Source organism: Eriocheir sinensis, chromosome 8, assembly GCF_024679095.1.
Source record: "Eriocheir sinensis breed Jianghai 21 chromosome 8, ASM2467909v1, whole genome shotgun sequence".
Classification (NCBI taxonomy): domain Eukaryota; kingdom Metazoa; phylum Arthropoda; class Malacostraca; order Decapoda; family Varunidae; genus Eriocheir; species Eriocheir sinensis.
The window spans coordinates 22,147,326-22,169,034 of NC_066516.1; the positions used below are offsets into that span (position 1 = coordinate 22,147,326).

At 43.7% G+C, this 21,709-nt stretch overlaps 1 pseudogene; it reads left to right on the forward strand.

Annotated features, from left to right (window-relative positions):
• LOC126995692 (uncharacterized) overlaps positions 1-21,709 on the forward strand; it is a 29,896-nt pseudogene that overhangs the window by 6,070 nt on the left and 2,117 nt on the right.

Genomic DNA, 21,709 nt, shown 5'->3' on the forward strand with positions numbered 1-21,709 from the left:
GAGAAATAATGTGGTGCCGCCCCCCTGCTACTTATCCCTCACACCGTCTGTTATGTTGATCATCGAGCTCAGTCCTTGTTCGTTGGTGCTTTCACGCATTCTTGTGGCAAAGTGTGTGACCTTCGTAGCCACGTAGCTAGATATGAAAGCCGTCGCGCTTCAGTCCTTCAGTACAGAATACCTCATATACTGTTTCATTTTGCTGTTTTCGCGTGTATATATATATATATATATATATATATATATATATATATATATATATATATATATATATATATATATATATATATACACACACACACACACACACACACACATGTGTGTGTGTGTGTGTGTGTGTGTGTGTGTGTGTGTGTGTGTGTGTGTGTTGATGTTTTTCATTGGTGGCCGTGTCCTCACTCACTGACCGGTTCCTCTTTGTGTCTCAGGTAACACCGAATAGCAGTTTATCATGCCTCCATACATACATTATCTCCTACACAGCACTACATGATCAACACGCATACATTGTTTCCTAAAAAAAAGATGTCTTGTGTCCTCTCCCATTTTATTTTTGTTGTGACACTTTTCATTTAGAGCCCTTCCCCGCTGTGCTTGATCCGTCTCCTGCACCCTTAATATATATATATATATATATATATATATATATATATATATATATATATATATATATATATATATATATATATATATATATATAATAAAAAGCATTTTCATAATCAAGCCATCTTATAGCATTCATTTTTAAACCAAAACAAACATACCGTTCAAGCTAATGTTCACGGTAATCTTCAAAGGAAAAATTGTTGTGATGATTAAGATATTATTTCATAAAAAATTATTAATGGACTTTATAAAAGTTGTAAACTGAAATTAATGGGCACTGTCCACATTCAGCTGATCAGCAATTTGGTGAACGATGTCAAGTGTTGATACAGCTGTGGTCGAGACTTTACGGCTCCTGACCTCCGCCACCAGCGGCAACAAATTCACCACAATGTCCAGAGGTCTGCTTGGCGTTTACTCTTCGTCGGTTGGGGAAACTGTAATTCAGCCACGGCCTGATCACGAGCTGGACACGTCATCGCTAGCGAGTACCCTTCCGATTAAAGCAAGGCTCATTAGTCAATCCCTGGGTACTGCCGGGACCTTCACACACCACACACCCCATCCCCTTTGTTCAAGGGGGGACAGTAATCGCTCCTTGTCAGTAGAAAAATCCCGGTCTGAGCGGGGCTCGAACTTCCGCCTGCCAGGCCACGAAGCCTGGCAGGCTTCGTAACTCGAAAGTTTATTTGTATAATAAAACAATTTTTTGTCTGTAACTCAGAAAATATGTGGTTTTATTATACTTCTAAGCAAAATGAATGAAAGAATCATTTTCACATAATTCTGTAAAAATTTGTGAAGACATGTCTTCCGTCACAATTTACCCCAGGCACTGGGTAACTTGTTACATACCCCACTGATATGTGATACATGACTGACACATGTTAAAGAAAACAAAATTAATTCATCTTTGTTTGGGTAGTCTTAACATGCAAATAGAGACATATCAAATGTGATACCGGCAGCTTAAACTTTTTTTTTCAGAAGAACTAGATGAAATAACATAGATTGAAAATAAATGCATTCAAATTCAATTAATCTGTCTACTGACTGTGCATTTCTCACACCTAAACATATCTTCACTGGAACAGACAATGTGAGCCCATTCTGAACATGATAGACATTGGATCCATGAACTAGCCCGTAACAACAACCCCTACACTGGTATACCTCACACTTCGCTGTTTTATGTAAACACAAATGACACCACCACTATGGGCCTATGCTCTTATGACAGCCTTTTCTCATGTATTGTACCACTATCCAAGCGACCAGCGTACATCATCTGAGGCAACAAATATAGCACAATAACTAATAACACAGAAAAAAACTTTAACATTGAAAAAATCAAATTTTTCTCTTAACTTTCTCTAAAGTGACGCCTCAGCGCTCCCACTCCGGCCGCCACCTTTGTTCAAGGCCCATCACGTGACGGCGCTCACGATACCATCTATTGACTGACTTTGGATATGTTGAAGGTGTATCAACTTGGACGTGTAACAACTAGCCCCGGTCTCCCCTAACCACTCCTTGTTAACGGAAAAATCCCGGCCTGAGCGGGCCTCGAACCTCCTTTTGTCAGGCCGCGTAGCCTGGCAGTGCAAAGCTTTAACCTACTGAACTATCAAAGTGGTATATGTGTGTGTGTGTGTGTGTGTGTGTGTGTGTGTGTGTGTGTGTGTGTGTGTGTGTGTGAAAGAATAAATTTGGCGCGATTCCGTGCTGATTTAAGATTATGATTAGCAGAAGTGCAAAGGCGCAGGTATTCCTCTTTTGAGCTGCCCCTCTATCATGGATAGCTCGTGAACAAGCATGATTGACCCAAGACTTTTTAACATGAGGAACAGAAAATGTACTTGGAATATGTGCCTGTATTCCAGGGACAATCACCTCCGTAATGCGCTGGGTACTCGCAGAGGGACCTCTGGTCTGGAGGCAATAATCATTCCACGGGAAATCGGAAAAGTACATTATAAGGTCATCCCACCGAGCTGAAGCGTTATGCCAGAAGCACAACCTCTTCGGTGGGTCTAGAGACTGTACAGGAGCGATAGGACAGAGTACGGAAATAAGGTTGTGATCGGAGGAGTCCAACGGAGAAAATAGTTTCACAGAATAAACTGAAAGATTAGAGGTTAAGAAGAAGTCTAGAGTGTTGGGGGTGTCACCAAGATGGCTGTAGGGTGCTAAGCTAATTTCTCTATAGATCATTAAGGAGAGTAACATTGTAGGCTTGTTCACCAAGGTAGTCAGTGATAGTGGTGAACACTGAAATTTCATAAAATGGAGTTATCAGCGAAGGGAGAGTGATTCAAATGTGTTCCACTTTGGAACTCAAATATTAAGAAAAAATACTTTTATTTTTATTTCTATTTATTTATTTATCTATTTCTTAGGTGCTGCCTGTAGCGCCGGTGGGCTTTCTTAAGGGGTCTCCTCGACGACCCCAGCCCGTTAGTGGCGCAGGCGAACTTTATTTATAGTGGCTGCCGTGATACATGACTCGCTTGGCTGGTGGCCCATGGTTAGGTGAGAGATAAACAGAAAAGACGAATTTAGCAACTGAATAACAATTAAATGTTAGCCAGATATGGAAAATTCTGAAGATTCAAGGTTGCGGGCACGAGAGCAAATTATATAATTGCCTACATAGACACAGCATCTATCTTTATTTAGATTAAACTTTAGGATAGATATAGTAAGAGGGAACAAAATAGAGATTACTGCCAACAACCTCAGAAACCTGTGTATCGGTTAGGACGAGAAAGTGGGATTTAGAGGAAGAGAGATCGTGTTCCATAGAATGGAAATTAGAGCGAAGACCGCGAATGTTGCAGAAGATCATAAAGAAAAGTTGGAATATAAATAAGCATGAACACACACACACACACACACACACACACACACACACACACACACACACACACACACACACACACATAGATACATACATACACACATACATACATATTTACATTCACGCATGCATATATGCACATGCAAGCACAGGTGCTGTTTGTGAGGTGCCGGTGTTCCTCAAGGGCATTGGCCCGAGGGGGGTTGGAGGCCATGAGACCATTAGGGCAAAGGGTCCTAAGACAAGTTCTTTTACAACACACGATGCAACGACGACAACATAAAATTTCACAATATGAGACAACACCCGCGTCGTGTGGCGGCGGCGGGGTCAGCGGCGGCCGGAGGCCAGAGGACAGGCCTGGTCGAGCGGGCCATTTGTATGCTGAGGAGTCGCTGCCCGCATCCTGCCCACGGGTACTGCTGGCTGGATGGGCAGGGGCAGGGGGGGTGCACGTTTGCCTGATGCATCGGCGAGGGGCGCTGAGTTGGTGGTGTGGCGGGAGGGATGATTCATAGCTGCCACGGTGATCGTTGGTGGCTAGCTGCCTGGCTGGAGGCATGGGTCGGCGGGCCTGTGCATGGCCGCCATCACAGCCCAAAGTAGGCTATTAGGCTGATCGAAGGTACAACGCTAGGAAGTCAAGACTAATGCTTTTCTTTTGTTTTTTTTCCTTGGCATGTTGCTGTATTTTATTCTACCTTTCAACTTCAAAGAGCCTACTCAGCAGCCTCTGCCCTTCACCAGACACTCCTTTTACATGTGCATTCTCTCCCTCCAAAATTTCCCCAACATTAAATACCCACTCCACATTCTTTCCTCTCCCCCCACCCTACACGCACACCTCTCAACAATGGACACGCTTTCCCCTCCTTCCCCTCCCCTTCTACTACCCCCAGACTAACAATGACCCCTCCCCTACACACACACACATACACACACACACACACCTGTACACACACGCCCACAGCATACGCCTCCACCCCCTCTTCACCAGGCTGTCCAATGGGAGTGTTCGCCCCTCCCACCACTGGTCAGCATCTCGCCTCTCAATGGCTGCCGCTGCACCACACTCATTTCACCCAACGTCAATAAGTCAGAAAATTGGCGTTATGTGCATTGCCGACATCGACTTCTCGGGCGTTAAGGCTGGATATGATAGGATAAAGCAGAGGGACGGCGCCCGTATGTTACAGAGGGGCTTAGCGCTGTGCTGTAGTCGTCGGTAATCGCCTGGTTACTGCAGTTAATGGTAGGGTACAGGTAACATTCAATTATTGCAAACATATATAAGTGCGACGAGATTATGCATTATGAAGATGAATGGAAAGCAAAAGTTAGTGGGTCAGCAGACAAAGCTACTGACGGGAGGAAGTCTAGGGAAGATTGGCGTGTTGGAGGAAATGAAGGGAAAGGAGAAAGATGTTAGTGAGGAATAGAGAGGAAAAATATGGTCATACCAAAGAAATATGGGGGATGTGAGAGGACTGTCACTGAAGAAAATTAAGTAAATTCAGATATACAAATGGCATGATAAATTGGATAAACTGCAGGGGCAAAAGTGACAGCGGAAACGAAATAAAGAACCTTTGTCCTTTGTTTCATAGAAGATACCAATCTAGGAAAGTGGCACAGCAGGGGTGCTCTCTTATGAAAGTTATTGATCCCAGGATGACTATGAAAAAAATGGTAATAAATTCTTGATGAACACCAGCTTAAAGTAACGGTTGGTGCCACAGTGACACCTGGCGCCCCAAAGCAACAATATATTAACGTAAAACATTCAAGTTTTCATACACTCAACAAAGCAACAGCGGAACAGAAGAAATACTGGGAAGGGAAAGAATATCTTTTTTTTTTGCGTGCAGCCCATAGCGCGGGTAAGCGGATGAGGTGAGCGAAGAGCGGCGGGGCTGGGTGAGTGGGTGAGTGCAGCGTTGTCGCTAGGTCGGGGCTGCATGGTTTGCATAAGTGTCTTTGGCTCTGAGTTGGCTGCTTTACACTACCTCCCCTCTAGAGATACGAGCTGCAGCAGCAAACACAATGAAAGAGTGAAGGGTGTGCGGCAGAACGGAGTCGGCAATGTATGACAGCCGCGTCCAACAACAGATCGCCAAGTGAAGGGACGCGCACTCCACCTCCAGGTCTTTGTTTCACTCGTCGCGTGTCTCAAAATTTGGTTCAACAAAAATATGCACTGCTATAAAGAGAGATGCATAGATATTAGAATCATAATAATTGTGAATGATCGTATTGATCTCTTTTTGCCGTTTCTTGTTTTACAGGAAATTGTTTTAATAGTCTATGATTCATGTCAACTGTCGTGTTGGTCCCTTTTTGCCCGTAACCAAAAGGCAATATATAAATATGACTTCACCATCTCTCTCTCTCTCTCTCTCTCTCTCTCTCTCTCTCTCTGAAGTGCTTCTGCGCAGGACTGTTCGCCCCCTCTTGTAACGCATCACATCAGTCTGTGTTTTATTGTGCGTTTTTCATCCCAGCTGTTTGTAATCCCACTTAAAGAATCAGGGTGTTTCCCTTTACATCTGTGTTCTTCAGCTTAATTGATTACTACTAATTTATTCTCTCTCTCCACCCCTTGCCCTCCGTCAGCCGTCTAACTCCCCTTGTTCCTTCCTCTTGCCTTCCCTCCTTTCTTGGTAAACATGTTCAAGGGCAACAACAACATTCAGAGAACATTATACGCCTTCAAATAATATTCAAGGAAAACCTCTAACCATGTTTGGGAAGGCTACGGCGGTGGTGGGGACTCGTGCGGGTTGGAAGTATGGGAGGCCTAGCAGGGGTTGTGCGTAATTCACCATGGTTTGACCACGCGATAGACTCGTGATCGCCAGCCAACATAGTTCGCACCCTCCCCCACTGAGTTTGGAGTTCAGAAGTGACGGAACTTTGGGTACGTCTCAAATATCACACCCACAATTACCCGGGAAACTGGACACAGCTCCCGACTGACACCAGGTACCCATTCCCTGATGGGTGGGCAGGGGGCACGGATTAAAGGAGGATGCCTATCCGTCTCCACTCCGCCCGGGAACCGAACCTGAGATCTTCCGCTGTTAGGCAAGCGCGCCAACCATTGCACTACGAAACTCGTGTGTGTGTGTGTGTGTGTGTGTGTGTGTGTGTGTGTGTGTGTGAGAGAGAGAGAGAGAGAGAGAGAGAGAGAGAGAGAGAGAGAGAGAGAGAGAGAATCTTATCCCGAAAGAGATACATAAACGAGAACAATGCAGCGGTATTTGTTGTTATAATGGTCCTTACAGACTGTCGGGGGGGGTGGGGATAGAGGTACAAGACATGGGCCCAAGGACAGTGCTGAGGTGAATCTTGTTTTTCATTGTCCTTTACGTCTACATTTTTTTTTTATATATATTTCTGAACTCAAGATCCCTGTGTTTCGGTATCGGCAGCCCAGCACCCCTTGAGTCAGGCAGGCTTAATTCTCAGCCTCAATAAGACATTCGCTGCTGCGCTAAAAAACATGTACTGATCTATGTTGTTCCTCCCATGAAAATAATAATGAAAACTGTCTTGCGTAGCTTAATTCTCGGCCCTCCTAATGACATGGTTGATAAGACATTTGCTGCTGCCCCTTAACCAAAATATGTTTTGATTTATGTTGCTCATCCCATAAAAAATAGTGATCAAAACTGTTATGTGTAGCTGAACTAACATGTTGCACTGCTTGACTGATGCCCCATTCTCAGCACTTCTCAGCACCCGCTATATTCAGTTCGTCAGGTTAAGAAATGATGCTATATACAGATCGTCAACACATAAAACTCAATGTTGACTTACTTTAAATTGTGATGGAGCAAACTTCACTCTGGTCGCTCAGTTAATCTTCATCTGTAAAATCTGGCGCGTCCATCTCGTTAGTCGTAATTAACTCACGGGTGTCCGGGGATGGAAAATGCTGCTAAAATGCAACTGAGCTGTATTTTCATTCTTCCCCTTTCACCATCACCAGGAGAAAAAGAAGTTGTGAGCTGCAGTCTAGTAAAGATTAGCGCGGCACCCTTTTTTGTGTGGCTGATTCATCGTTCTCGGTAAGTGTGTGAGGGTATTATTTTCAAGCAGCGGTGTACTCCATCCCTGAAACGTGACCATTAGCAGAACTTGTCCCAGCCTCCACTGTTTGTCGTAATAAAAGGGACGTAGCTTTCACTCTACTGAAGGTTGAAGTTGCGGCCATGGTTTCAGGCCTGTCCCTTCCGCTGCCAACTATATATATGCATGCTGTTGGTTTTATTCCCGAGAACTATGCAGAGCGGTCACCTGCGACTTTTTTTTTCCCTCCATCACTCAGCCTGTGCAGGATACGGGGTTGCTAGGGACAAAAGTTCATTTTATTAAAGTTTTTTTTTTTTATGTCAACATTCAATGAGTTTTGTATGCAGTGATATTTCTTCGTTTTTTTTTCAGTAATCTGTTAAAGTATGTTTTAATAGTGTAGACTCAAATACACACACACACACACACACACACACACACACACACACACACACACACACACACACACACACACACACACAAGGAACCATTCACACACAGGTCTGTTTGGCGCACAATAAAGTCAAATGTATAATTGAGTTTTTGTTGAGTTTCGACTGGTCCGGCAGCAAGTTATTCAACGCTTGTATTCCTTTAAGATTCCCGACACAGCGTCTGATAACATGAGATACACGATAAAGGCTCTATCATGTCGCGCGTCTCATCATACTCATTATGTTTCTGGGCGTGTTCTCAGCATCAAGCGGGAACCATTAACGCGGAGACTGCCACCTCCAACACAGGCGGTGTAATGATACAATCGTCCACGCCTCTGGAACTAAACTAATAATATTTTCGCCTTGCAGAGCGGCGTTTATACGTGCTTTTTTTCTCATTTTTACCTAAAAAAAGATATGCAGTCCAGATCTTGTTTTATCTTTGTGCAACCCCGAAATAATGCAGAGTTTCCTTTTGACGTTCCTGCATTATTTTTTATTCCCTTCGGTGTCGTGAAAACAACTCTCCACATGTGTACCTCATTGAGGCGGGGTAGGGGGAGGGGAGGAAGGGGTGACATCTATGCCGGACACCTGCCCAAGTCTTTTATCACCGGCCACGCCCCTGCTGGGTTGACGGCTGCCTCACCATTGCTAAAGGCACCACAGAAGCCGACATGGCAGCGTCGGAAGTGCAGTCCACACACACACACACACACACACACACACACACACCGCTCCGGTAGCTCAATCGGTTAGAGCGCCGCGCTGCAAGGCTTCACGGTCAGAAAGGCAGCGGTTCGAGCCCCGCTCAGGGCGGATTCTTTCCGTTGACTAGGAGTGGTTACTGTCCCCCCTTGAGCAAGGGGGATGGGGTGTGTGAGGTGTGAGGTCCTGGCAGTACCGAGAGATCGACAATAATGAGCACTTGCTCACGTTGTGAGGGTACCTGCTGGCGAAAGCGAGTCCAACTCGTGATCAGGCCGTGGTAAATTACACACGTTGATCAGTTCAATTTCAATAGTGCGATTTCTTCTTTTCTGCCCATTAATTAAGTACCTCGAGTCAAGGTTTGGTTAGGATTAATTCTGCTCCACATGTTGGTCCTCTCGATTTCGCTTGAATATTTATTTGAAGATAGGTATATCAGTATATTAAGTTTAGAGTGTGTGTGTGTGTGTGTGTGTGTGTGTGTGTGTGTGTGTGTGTGTGTGTGTGTGTGTGTGTGTGTGTGTGTGTGTGTGTGTGCACATATTTATTTATATATTATTTTTTTATCTATTTGTTTATCTATTACCTCCCTCGGCATTGGTTAACTTGTTACAGAGGGAGCTGGTGAGCGGCTTTTGTTTGTCTTGACGCAGACATATTTTTTTTCGTGACTACTTTCTTGTTTCCTTGGCTGATGTTGCCCTCGATGATGAATATGCCTGACGTTTCAGTCGATCATAGATTTTATATATATATATATATATATATATATATATATATATATATATATATATATATATATATATATATATATATATTTGATTTCCGACTTGATAGACGTCAGCAAAGCTTGAACTGTGTTTCTGTGGAGCAAATTTGCAGTTGAAGCTGATGGTTAGCTGGTGGATGATTTTCAGTAACGTGAAGGCGGTTGAAAATGGTCATCCGTTGGCTGGACTTGAACAAGGGGATTGTGTTCAGTGTTCACCACTTCATTAGCCAGAAAATCTACGGTAACCTGGCGCCGTCATGCAAGACACGGCCATTTAGGTATTGGACTTGCAGCTCCGCTTTAGTGCATCGGACGCTGCTTGACGTATTCGCGGCCTGAACACCTCCCGACGCTTCTATGGCAGTGGCATGACATCGGTTGCGCCTACCCAAGATAAGGGATTGTGTGCCAACGACTCATCTTAGTGTTCTTGGTTGTGCAAGCACTGCAAGCACTAAAGAAAATATTATATATAAATACTCGAAGAGATAATGTAGAAATAACTATTTGTCTGAGGGTTTTCATATAGCTCCATCTTATAAGGAAGAAAAATATTGATAAAGTAATATATACCAATTGCTCTGAGCTCAATAATGATGATGATAATAATGATAATAATAATAATAATAATAATAATAATAATAATAATAATAATAATAATAATAATGATAATAATAGTAATAATAATAATAATATTGATAATAATAATAATAATAATAATAATAATAATAATAATAATAATAATAATAATAATAATAATAATAATAATAATGATAACAACAACAACAACAACAAAGGATATTGAGAGAGATATGTAAAAAAAACATTTGAATGTCTTCACGTTTGGTTAGGGAGGAAAGCAAATGCAAAAGATCTCTTTTCTTTGAACTAACTAAAACATTAAGGACCGAGTCACACATACGCGGTTCAGCGATACGGTTCATTGCGGATAGCTTTCCGCAATGAAACGTATATCCATCCGCCATAATCCGCCATTTTCCGTAACAGTCCGCACGGAACCGTGGAGGGGCTGCGGTTGGTTTGAAATGTTCAAAAGTACCGCAGCGTGCCGCCACGGCTGAGCATCCGCTATCGAAACGCAGTGGCGCCGCAGGAGATACGCAATAAATCCGTATTGTGCGCAATTGATCCGTATTGAATGTAGTCGAACCATATTGAACGTAGTCGATCCGTATTGAACGTAGTCGATCCGCAATGATCCACATTGAACCGTAACTAATTTTAAGCTGGGGTCACACATACGCGGTTCACCGCGGATAGCTACCCGCAATGAAACGTATAGCCATATCCGCCACAATCCCCCACTATCCGTAACAGTCCGCACGGAACCGCCAAAATTCAATCCGCAGTGAAACGTATCGCTGAACCGCGTATGTGTGACCCCAGCCTAACATAAGTTGACATTATGCGCTTGGAAGAAAACACGCTAGAGAAAACAAACAGTAACAACAGCGTATGGAAGCTGAAGAAAAGAAAGAAAAAAAAAACTTGTTCGTACATTTAAAACGCAAAACGTTGAAAATAGGAATGACAAATAAGTGGTGCAAAAACATCACAAATGATAAATTTAATGTTCTCGAAATGATGTGTCTGCTCTGAAAGATCAAAGTGAAATTACAACACAGACAACTGGTCTGAACGGTCTTCTGAAACGCTGTTTCTAAGAGCCGAATAAGCAAGGGTTCAAGTGAATGTCATAAATGCAGAGAAAACTCATGTGATTTACAAAGGCAGTAAGTCGCCGCGAGCACAGCTGAGCGGGAGTCAATAATAACAAGCACACTGGCCTTGACAAGATCTTCATAAAGAATTTTTTTTATAATAATGCATATTTTTTTCCTCTGAAGATTTTTTTGTCACACGACATTATTGAGACAACGATATAACAGATTACTTCGAGAGAGAGAGAGAGAGAGAGAGAGAGAGAGAGAGAGAGAGAGAGAGAGAGAGAGAGAGAGAGAGAGAGAGAGAGAGAGAGAGAGAGAGAGAGAGAGAGAGAGAGAGAGAGAGAGAGAGAGAGAGAGAGAGAGAGAGAGAGAGAGAGAGAGAGAGAGAATGGCGGAGAGAGAGAGAGAGAGAGAGAGAGAGAGAGAGAGAGAGAGAGAGAGAGAGAGAGAGAGAGAGAGAGAGAGAGAGAGAGAGAAGAGAAGAGACGAGAAGAGAAGAGAAGAGAAGAGAAGAGGAGAGAGAGAGAGAGAGAGAGAGAGAGAGAGAGAGAGAGAGAGAGAGAGAGAGAGAGAGAGAGAGAGAGAGAGAGAGAGAGAGAGAGAGAGAGAGAGAGAGAGAGAGAGAGAGAGAGAGAGAGAGAGAGAGAGAGAGAGAGAGAGAGAGAGAGAGAGAGAGAGAGAGATTGACCGACTGAATGCCTAACATACAGAAAGAAGGACACTCACGTACATTCGAATCCCACCTTTGTTAGTCTCTAAACAGGATGTGTTGAGAAGACAGGGAGAGGTAAATATGCTCGTCGTTCTTGGCGAGCGTGATTCAGTTAGTGATGCCTCATGCAGGAAACTTGCCATATTCATAATTGATCAGGTGACGGTCTATGAAGAAAACGAACGGACAGAATTCATGGAGAGGGAAGTGGGCTTATGGTAAGTTTAGACTCTAGTGGACGCTGTGCTTGTGGCTGAGGTGCCGGAAGAGGGGCAGAGACAGAGGGCTTTGTTCACCAGACACTAGGCATGTATGGTGACACTGACTTAATGGGTTGGCTGAGAACGGAAATAAAGGAATAAAAAAGGTAGCGAAAGGGCTCGACTGAAGCACCTCAGTGTTGATAAGCGAGTTACCTTGGCGACGCAGCACTGCACTGCTTGCACTGCAACCATGCATGCTAATCCCGTGGGGCGCCTCATTCCGCCAACCCTGCTGCTGCTGCTGCTACCGCTGCTGCTCAAGTGGCACACACACACACACACACACACACACACACACACACACACACACACACACACACACACACTATCATCATCATCATCATCATCAGTCTGTCATTTCCATAGAGGTGGGATCCATAGTCATTCCCGGACAGGATATAGGTCTCTCCCAAGCGTTTCCAATCACTTCTGTCTCTAGTTTCCACACAGGTGCTGAATGGCTTCTCGTTGAATCTTTTTTTCCAGTTATTTCCTAGTCTCACTCCATCTATTTGTCCTCTCTCTGACATGTCTCCTGAACACTGACTTTTTTTTTATTATGATTGCCTTTATTATGTTTTCAAATTTTGTCTGTTCTGTTATCCATTTGCAGATTTTCTTACGAATATTAGGTGTTTCCATCCCTCTCTATAGCCATTCATCCCTCTTTGGGTACTCCTTAAATTCCTTTCCAGAGATTTGGTCATTGTCAGTCTATAATTATGATCCATATGCCATGACGGGGAAAACATACTGATTAGAAACCCTTCGCGCTTGGCACAATGGTAGACATACTCTACAAATGCACTCCAGCCCAGCTTATACATATTTTTATTCTATTTCCGGCTTGCGTGAGGGATTTGTGTGTATTAATAGTCATAAGTATGTATAATAATTAACTGCATTTTGAACTTCATCTTTGAGGAGTCACTTTGTTCGATTTAAGCATGGTGGGTGAACATGGCTTTAGTTATTTTCATATCAATATTTACCCATATTTGTAGATTTCCTTTGTTTAGTTATTATGGATTATTTAGGCAATCGTTTCCTATTTTAATTCTCTGATTCCTCCAGTTAATCTTTTTTTCAATTTTCCTCTTAAGTTCACCGTAAACGGTTTATGTGATATGATTCACCTTTTCTAACTCTTAACTCTCTTCTAAATAGTATTAACGTTTTTATTCAGTTTACTGAGCTATAGCACATGGCGCGTGCAAGCATTTATTATATTGGTTAAAAATTATAGTTTAAATTTAGTTTTCATTTTAGGAGTGAGTTGATGATAATTACGGTAGTATTAGCACAATAATAGTTGATATCTCTTATTTTTGGAAATTGTAACCATGTATCATAACGTTACTTTCTGTCTATAATTTGTTAGTGTTATATTTTCCACTATTCAAGAAATACCATCATTTCTGCTGATACTTCTTGGAGAAGATTAAAGTGTGGATAACGCTTCCTTTGCTAAAGCTAATTAAGTTGCAAAAGGGAATAATAAGAAATGGTGCGTTTGGCAGCCCGAGTAAAGCATTTAGCGGCAGGGAGTATCGAGCCTATTGAAATGTGGAGCACTAAGTTCGCATTGCCCACTCCATAAGTTTTTTTTTTTTTTTTCTGGCACAATGGTATTCCCCAAGCTGAGATACTGTGCTACACGCCAATCTGTGCTTCGTTGTTGACACAATGGACAGGCCACATGAAACTGGCAGAGCCTGAGGTGATGCTGAGTTTCACAGTGTTTGTATCACCCGGCACACACACACTGACAACACAGGCTGCCTTCAACGGCACCTGTCCAGGCTCCTGCTACGTGCGTCAGGTAAATTTAAGTTTCTCTTCTTCCTAAAGCATGGCAGTAGCGTTCCTCTTTCTCTTCTGTTTGGCGAGTTACGAGCAACACTGAAGCAGAATATAGAAGACCGGAGTAGTCACACTGGTCCTGTTTTTCTACAAGTGCCCCTCCTCTAAAATGAGAACACACTGACTGGAAACCCTCCAAGCCACATTGTAAGGCCACTAGTGTACGCCATGAAGGCGTAATGTTACAATTTCCTCACACTTTAAACTTTTGTTTGACTGTGTATGCTACGTGCCAGAAACTGATGCATGATTGTTTTAAAGATATTGCATTTTTACCTTGTTATTTTCTACTGTGATTCATTTCCCACCATTAAATGTCAAGCCATTACTGTTGTTCACACACTAATCTGAAACACCATTTGACAAGACTTGCGTAAGATTTCTGGGTGTTTTCAAGGGTAGTTTTATGACCCTAGTAGTAGCCTGACACTTTTTCTGTGCCATGAACCTAAAAAAATACTAATTAGAACTACATTGATCTACTTTTCGACCTCTAGAAATAATTGATGTGAGAGGCGGAAGCGTCTGCAAGAAAAACGACCTAATTAGTGTATCCAGGTAACGTTCGAATGAGTCAAGCCACATAGGTAAAAACATGTATTTTTTTCTGTCTGTCTCTCTGTCCGCTTCTGCGTTGCAACTCATTCTGGTGCCTCGCGGTGTTGTGTTGTCCTTGGGCTCGGCGGCATACAGCGAGGCCCGTTAATCGTCCCTTCCTTCACGGCGGGTGGCTGGTTCTCCCTCTCACCCTTGCGTTAGAGTTAACCTCACCCTGCCTTTCCTTGTGTGTGTGTGTGTGTGTGTGTGTGTGTGTGTGTGTCCTTCACTCTTGTGTTAGACCTCACACCACTCATTATATTTCATTGTGTGTGTGTGTGTGTGTGTGTGTGTGTGTCCTTCACTCTTGTGTTATACCTCACGCCACTCATTATATTTCATTGTGTGTGTGTGTGTGTGTGTGTGTGTGTGTGTGTGTCCTTCACTCTTGTGTTATACCTCACGCCACTCATTATATTTCATTGTGTGTGTGTGTGTGTGTGTGTCACAATACAGTGCCAACCCTTGTCTTACACTACCTGTGGAAGGACTTACCTCAGCCCCGGTGTTTCTTAAGCTGGATAATCTTATTCCATTTAAGCCAACTCTTGAAATCGGGACTGGTGGCCTGAGTGAGTCGAAGATGTTGCGGGTTTGTGAGCCTCCCTCTACCCTGGCCAAGCGTGCAATATTCAGGGTCACCCGCCAGCGTGGTTGTTGGGGCTAGCACGGCAAGCACTCGTGAGGCCGGGCAGGGGGCGGAGGGGCGAGGAGAAGCACACCTCGACATACGTACGATATCAATGTAAATGAGTCTCCCTCAACGTGGGCCAAGATGATTGTTCCTCTGTTAGGCCGAACCCTTGGAGTGAGACCATAACTATCTTTCATAATCATGAAATTTTATTATTCCTATTTTCTTTTCAATGTGTGTGTGTGTGTGTGTGTGTGTGTGTGTGTGTATATATATATATATATATATATATATATATATATATATATATATATATATATATATATATATATATATATATATATATATATATATATATATATATATATCAAAAGACATACGTGCAATGTATAGTGCTATTGGCATGATGTTGTTCCATAAGAAGGCTTTTTATCTTCATCTTAAATGCAAATCCAGTGTACCTTTGACTTGGTATGTGTTTGCTTTAAGTAAGATAAAGCTCTTAGAGTTATGGTAAAAGGAAAGGAGTGCGATTTTATGTATACTTACTGAATTGTAGGATTGGTTGTTTGGCTCCTGGATCGAGACCGAAGTACATACTGTGCATGTGTGTCAAACCGGCGATTAATCCATGAGACTGATTCGAGGCTTATTACCTGCATAGTCTGTGACCGCTAACTCCAGCTGCACGGCCATGCGGAGGGCTACCCCTGCTCACTGGGTTATTTCTGGAGAGACAACCCCGAGAGGAGGAGGCAAGGGGGACGCCTACAGAGTTTGCTGCTTGAGCAAGTCTATAGATCCCGCCATGAGGTACTATTTAGAATGGGAAGGAGGCCTGCATGAAAACTTGCTCGGAGAAACGTTTGGCGTCATAGTGTGGGCCAGGATGGGAAAGGCGGCGCCATCCCCCCTTCCCCGGTCTATGCCCCTGTTATTTGTGTTAATGATTGATGGATTTAACTTTCATGTTGTCCATGCTTTGACCATATCTAAAACTATCAAGGCCTTACTACATGTATAAACATACACCACCTCTGTCTTTAGGCCATTCCCGTGGATAGCATTTTTATTTGTTCACTCATTTCAGATCTTTTAGTCAGGGTTGTTAAAGTCGTGCCACAGGACCCCCATGGGCTATCGAAGAGGCCTCGTGAGGTATTAGAAAGGAATCTTAAAAATAAATTAAAGTGAGGAAATAATAACTTGTGACAGAATCATAATATTTTTATTTACTTTCTAAAACAACAATAAATAAAACCGTTAATGGAATTTAACTATTTTTACAGCCATTGCAATATTTTTACAAAAATATTAAGGGTTTAAAGTCTTTTGTAATGCCCAGTTCAAAAGGGGATTAGGGTGACTTTGAGTAGCACGTGAGGATATCAGATCTGAAAAAAAGACATCACTAAGAAATACTGTTTTATCTACTCGTTTATGAATTACGATGATCTCATTTCTCTTCCTTCTTCTCGTGCGAGCATCCATGATATTTTCCACCTTTCTGTACAAGGGAGCTGCCTCAAGCAAGGTACCCTTATAACCAGCCTATGTACCTTTTCTAACCTTGTTTCAGAAAATTTAATTGAGGTGATCACTCTGCCGTTGCATAGTCCAGCTTTGAATCTATCATTGATATGATTAGATCCCTTAGCACTTCAGCCTCCACAAAGGTTAAGGACACATTCATGGTATCATTCTGTGTGTTTCCTCAATGAAAAATTGTTCTTTCTCTTCCTTTATGTTCAAAAATTTTTGATTCTCAGTTCCAGTTCCTAAAAAAATTCAGTTATTTCCTATTGTATTAAAGCTATAGGCCCTCGCTTTGTAAAACATCATTAATAGTTTTATCATTATACATTTCGCTGTCTTGCAGCTTTGATTTCGACAATCAGCAGGTCCCTTAGTGGCAAACTTGCCGGTGACTGAGAAGAGTCACGCCGTCAAGGACCAAATCTTTCCCTCCTCACGCGTCTCTGACAGGCGGCTTGCCAGTGGCCACTGGTCAGCGTTCCTCACGCTGGCCCTGTGGCTGAGGGTCACCACCGGAGCAGTGGCGTGGCGTAAAGAGATGGGAAATTCTTCATCGAAGGAAGAAAATAAAGACCCGCGCCAGAATTCCCCCGAGATATCTTTGGACTGAGGAGACGGGAGAAAATATGCTGGTGTGTCCTGTGGGTGCTGAGGCTGTGGTGTGTTCCGCGGGTCTGTTATAGCCGTGCGTGACAATAAAAAAGATAATACAGTGTGAGGAATGCACCGTATAAGGACGGCTTGAAAAAACAACTTGAATCTGCATGATCAGGAAGGACAAATTTTGTGAGCTGATCAGTTGGAAAAATTATGTCGAAGGTTTTTATTGTGGTCCGGTATCAGTGCATTTGTATTTTTCAAGACATGATCAAGACCTACAAAAAATGTATTTCACAGATAGGGAAACAGTACAAAGTGAAGGAGAAAAACGGTGGTAGCACCCATGAAGACTGATCGGAACTATTTAATTTAAGGTTAGATTATTATTTATCCATAGGAGTCATAAACAACAAGTGATTGGCTTACTCAAGTTTGCCGGTGGTGGCTGAATGACCTTTTGCAGACTCCATAACTTGTAGTTCTTGTCTTGAGTTCCTAAAGTTCAAAGGAGTGTACACGGAAGAGCAACTTAGTAAAAAAAAAAAGGGGGGGGGGGGGCGGGGTGAGGAAAAAAGAGAGTAAACTGTGAGTAGAGTAAGAGCAGAGGTGTGTGTGTGTGTGTGTGGGGGGGGGGGGGGGACCAACAGAGAAAGAGGGGGATAAATCGGAGGTGAGAGCATTCATGATTCAAGCAACACGGGAACGATATAAATAATTCCGGGTGATTAGCTCCTTATGCGTGTTGTTGTGTGCGTTAAGGAGGCGATGGTGGTGGCCAACACGGCGGGGCGGCGTTCGGGGAAAAGTGCATCCAACCACGATCTATTTTTGGCCTGTTGTCGAGTGGTTACCTGCGTGCTGCTGTAACTCGTTGGTGATTCAATCTGACTCAAGTATTTGTATACCGGCGAACAGGAGCATGACAAACTTGCCTAGATATGTCTCCTCATCAATAATTAACGTGCCTCGTGTGTGTGTGGGGGGGGAGGGGGGTCCTTTTTTATTCGATTGTTTATTTGTTTGCTCTTTTAAGAACTAATTTGACAAGGGTATCCGCAAGTAAATCAGGAGAGGGGGTTTCCACGAGCTCTACCCGTTGAGGTTTACAGAAAGAAAGGGTCACCGAGTTACGTGAGATGGCGGAAACGATTAGGAAGGAAGGGAGGGTGTAGAGGAGGCTGCATGGATGGAGGGGAGAGGGAGCAGTGCGCAGGAGGTTTGTGTGAGGCTTGCAGAGAGGGGTCAGTAGAGTCACCCGAGATGGAAGAAATGCAAAGGAAGGAAGGGAGGAGCGGGTAGCGGTGTGTAAGAGGCTGCATGGACGGAGGGAAAGAGGGTGGAGTGTGAGGTTGGAATGAGGGGGAAGGGTGTGCAGGGGGCAAGTTATTGTGGTCGACGTTGTGGTGAATGACCCGTCTGACTCGGCGTGATGGAGGCCACCACACCATCGGCCCGAGCCAGCCTAAACGGTGTGTGTGTGTGTGTGTGTGTGTGTGTGTGTAGCCATTCCCATCATCCATCCCTTCGAACATGCGGTGGCTGCTTGCCTGATGATCCTGTCTACATGGGTTGTGGGCGGGACCAGTTTCGTTAGATGATTAAATGGATTCACAATCGACATTCCTCCGGCGGTTTGGAATCAAGTGCGGCCAGCACCAAGAGAAATGCGTTGGAGAGTTGTTGTCTTGGACGCTGCACCCCGTGCTCTTATAACGAAGTGCATTGGCGCATCAATCCTGAGTTTAGGAGCCTTTTGTTCAGCCGGACGCGGTGGTTTGGGATGGAGGGAGGCAGGTCCCGCTAAGAGGCCTGCAGTAGAGGCCGCAAAGGGGAGCGAAGGGCAGGGCAGGAGGCAGAGCAGAGGTATGGGAGGGCCGGCTTATTTGATCCCTTCGTGGCGCATAACCCATGCAGCCCCCCCCCCCCCCCCCCCCCGAAATCCTCCTAATGTCTCTTCCCTTCATCATTTCGTCCATCACTAACTCTTTCCTTAACTCCCTCCCTTCCTAACTCCATTCAAACTGTTTTCTCTTCTGCTTTATTTATTTATACTTTTACACACACACACACACACACACATATATATATATATATATATATATATATATATATATATATATATATATATATATATATATATATATATATATATATATATATATATATATATATATATATATATATATATATATATATATATATATATATATGCCTTGCAGAACTGAACGGAGGAAGCAGCAGCAGTGGAGGTGAAGGGGAGAGGAGCAAGCGGCGCCAGCACTGCACGTTCTGCAAGAACCATGGCCAGCGCTCCAGGAAGACCAACCACAGGTGAGCGCAGGTATACACCACCGTGGCCATGGCCTCACGTGCGCCATAGCGGAGGTAATTTACCCTGCAGTAAGGCTGGAGAGCTGTGGAGATTTGCTGCATATCAAAGTGTCTTTAGTTTTTTCTTGTAACATGTAACGTTCATTGATTCTGTAATATTTAGTCCATTTGGGAGTGTATGGGTAGGTACATATTGCTCTGCTCAAAAAAGGCTGTCAGTCACCCTCCCCTCCCCTCCACAGGTGTAAATTTGAAAACTGTGACTGTTTACTATGCAAACTGACCCGCCTGAGCCGCCTCATCATGCGTCACCAGCAGCGTTTATGACGCCACCTGAAGGATGCCCGCAGGAGAGAAGAGGCGGCTGAGGGCGGTGCAGCAGGCGAGGCAGGTGCTACTGGAGGCCCCGGCGTGCCCTCCAGCACAAAGCAGCAGGTACGCCAACCCAACGCTTTAGAACAGAGGTTCCCAACCAGAAGTTCATGAGCCCCAATGGGTCCATGGAAGAATTTCAAGGGGTCCATAGAGATTCTTATTATTTTTTAATTTATTATACTGGAATTAGGAGACATGAGGTTCGGAATAAAATTCACAACCCTTAAAACTGAATGCTTAAATCCTAGAAATGTTCTACATTTGCTAATGGTACCAGCAGGGGGGGTGTCAAACTCACGGCCCACGTGACAAATTTGGCCCTTGGGATGGTCATGAGTGGCCCGCGAGGTGTAGGGGTCCACAGGTGAAAAAGTGATTGGAAAAAGGGGAACGGGACAAAAAAGGTTGGGAACCACTGCTTTAGAAAATATCATCACTTCAGTGCTTAATTGCTTTAATCTCATTTCTCTCAAGTATACACATTTATAGTGTGGATATATGAAAATTGGAAATCATGCTACCTTGTGGGTGTGTCTAAACTGCAGTATTTCGTCAATGTGTCTGCGTTTCCTCCTTCGTATAACTTGATTTTTTTAAGAGGAGAATATCAATAACTCTCCAACATAATTTGAACATTCTTTTCGTTATTTTTTTTTTATTGCCTATAAAACAAATCTTGCAGAAGTGTGACATGTGTCGCAACCACGGCATCATCAAGGAGAAACGCGCCCACAAGAACGCCTGTCCCTTCCAGAACTGCCACTGTGCCCTCTGCGGCCTCACAAGGAAACGGCGGGACATTATGCGTCTCCAGCAGCGGGTCCGGAGGTGCGGCACACACACACACACACACACAATATATATATATATATATATATATATATATATATATATATATATATATATATATATATATATAGATAGATAGATAGATAGATAGATAGATAGATAGATAGATATATAGATAGATAGATAGATAGATAGATAGATAGATATAGATAGATAGATAGATAGATAGATAGATAGATAGATAGATAGATATAGATAGATAGATAGATAGATATAGATATATAGATAGATATGGAGACGGGACTATTAGAGCTTAGCTCGGGCCCGGTAGACTTCAAATAGGTAAATACAAATAGGTAAATACACTTCCCTCAGATAGCTCAGTAGGTAAAGCGCTGCGCTGTCAGGCTTCCTGGGTGGCAGGCAGAGGTTTGACGCTCAGGCCGGGTTTTTTCCGCTGACTAGGTGTGGTTACTGTCCCCTCTTGAGCAAGGGGGGTGGGGTGTGGGGTGTGTGAGGTCCTGGCATTACCCAGAGATCGACTAATGAGTCTGGCTGATAGCGGGAGGGTTACTTGCTGGCGCCTGCTAGCCCAATTCGTGATAAGGCCGTGGTGAAATACACACACAGCTGGCTTATGAGTGAATCGGATCGATTCAGAAAGAAAGCGTCCCTTCCTTGCAGATCGCAGGTGACCAGCAAGCAGCGCAACGAAGCATATGATTACGTGAAGCAGACCACTGAGGAGCTGGCCCACCTGACCAAATCTCTTCGCGACACCTCGCTTCCCACCACCTCCACCGTCACCACCAAGTCCACCTCTCCCTGCGCCGCCACACCAGTCCTCACCGCGGCTCAGCC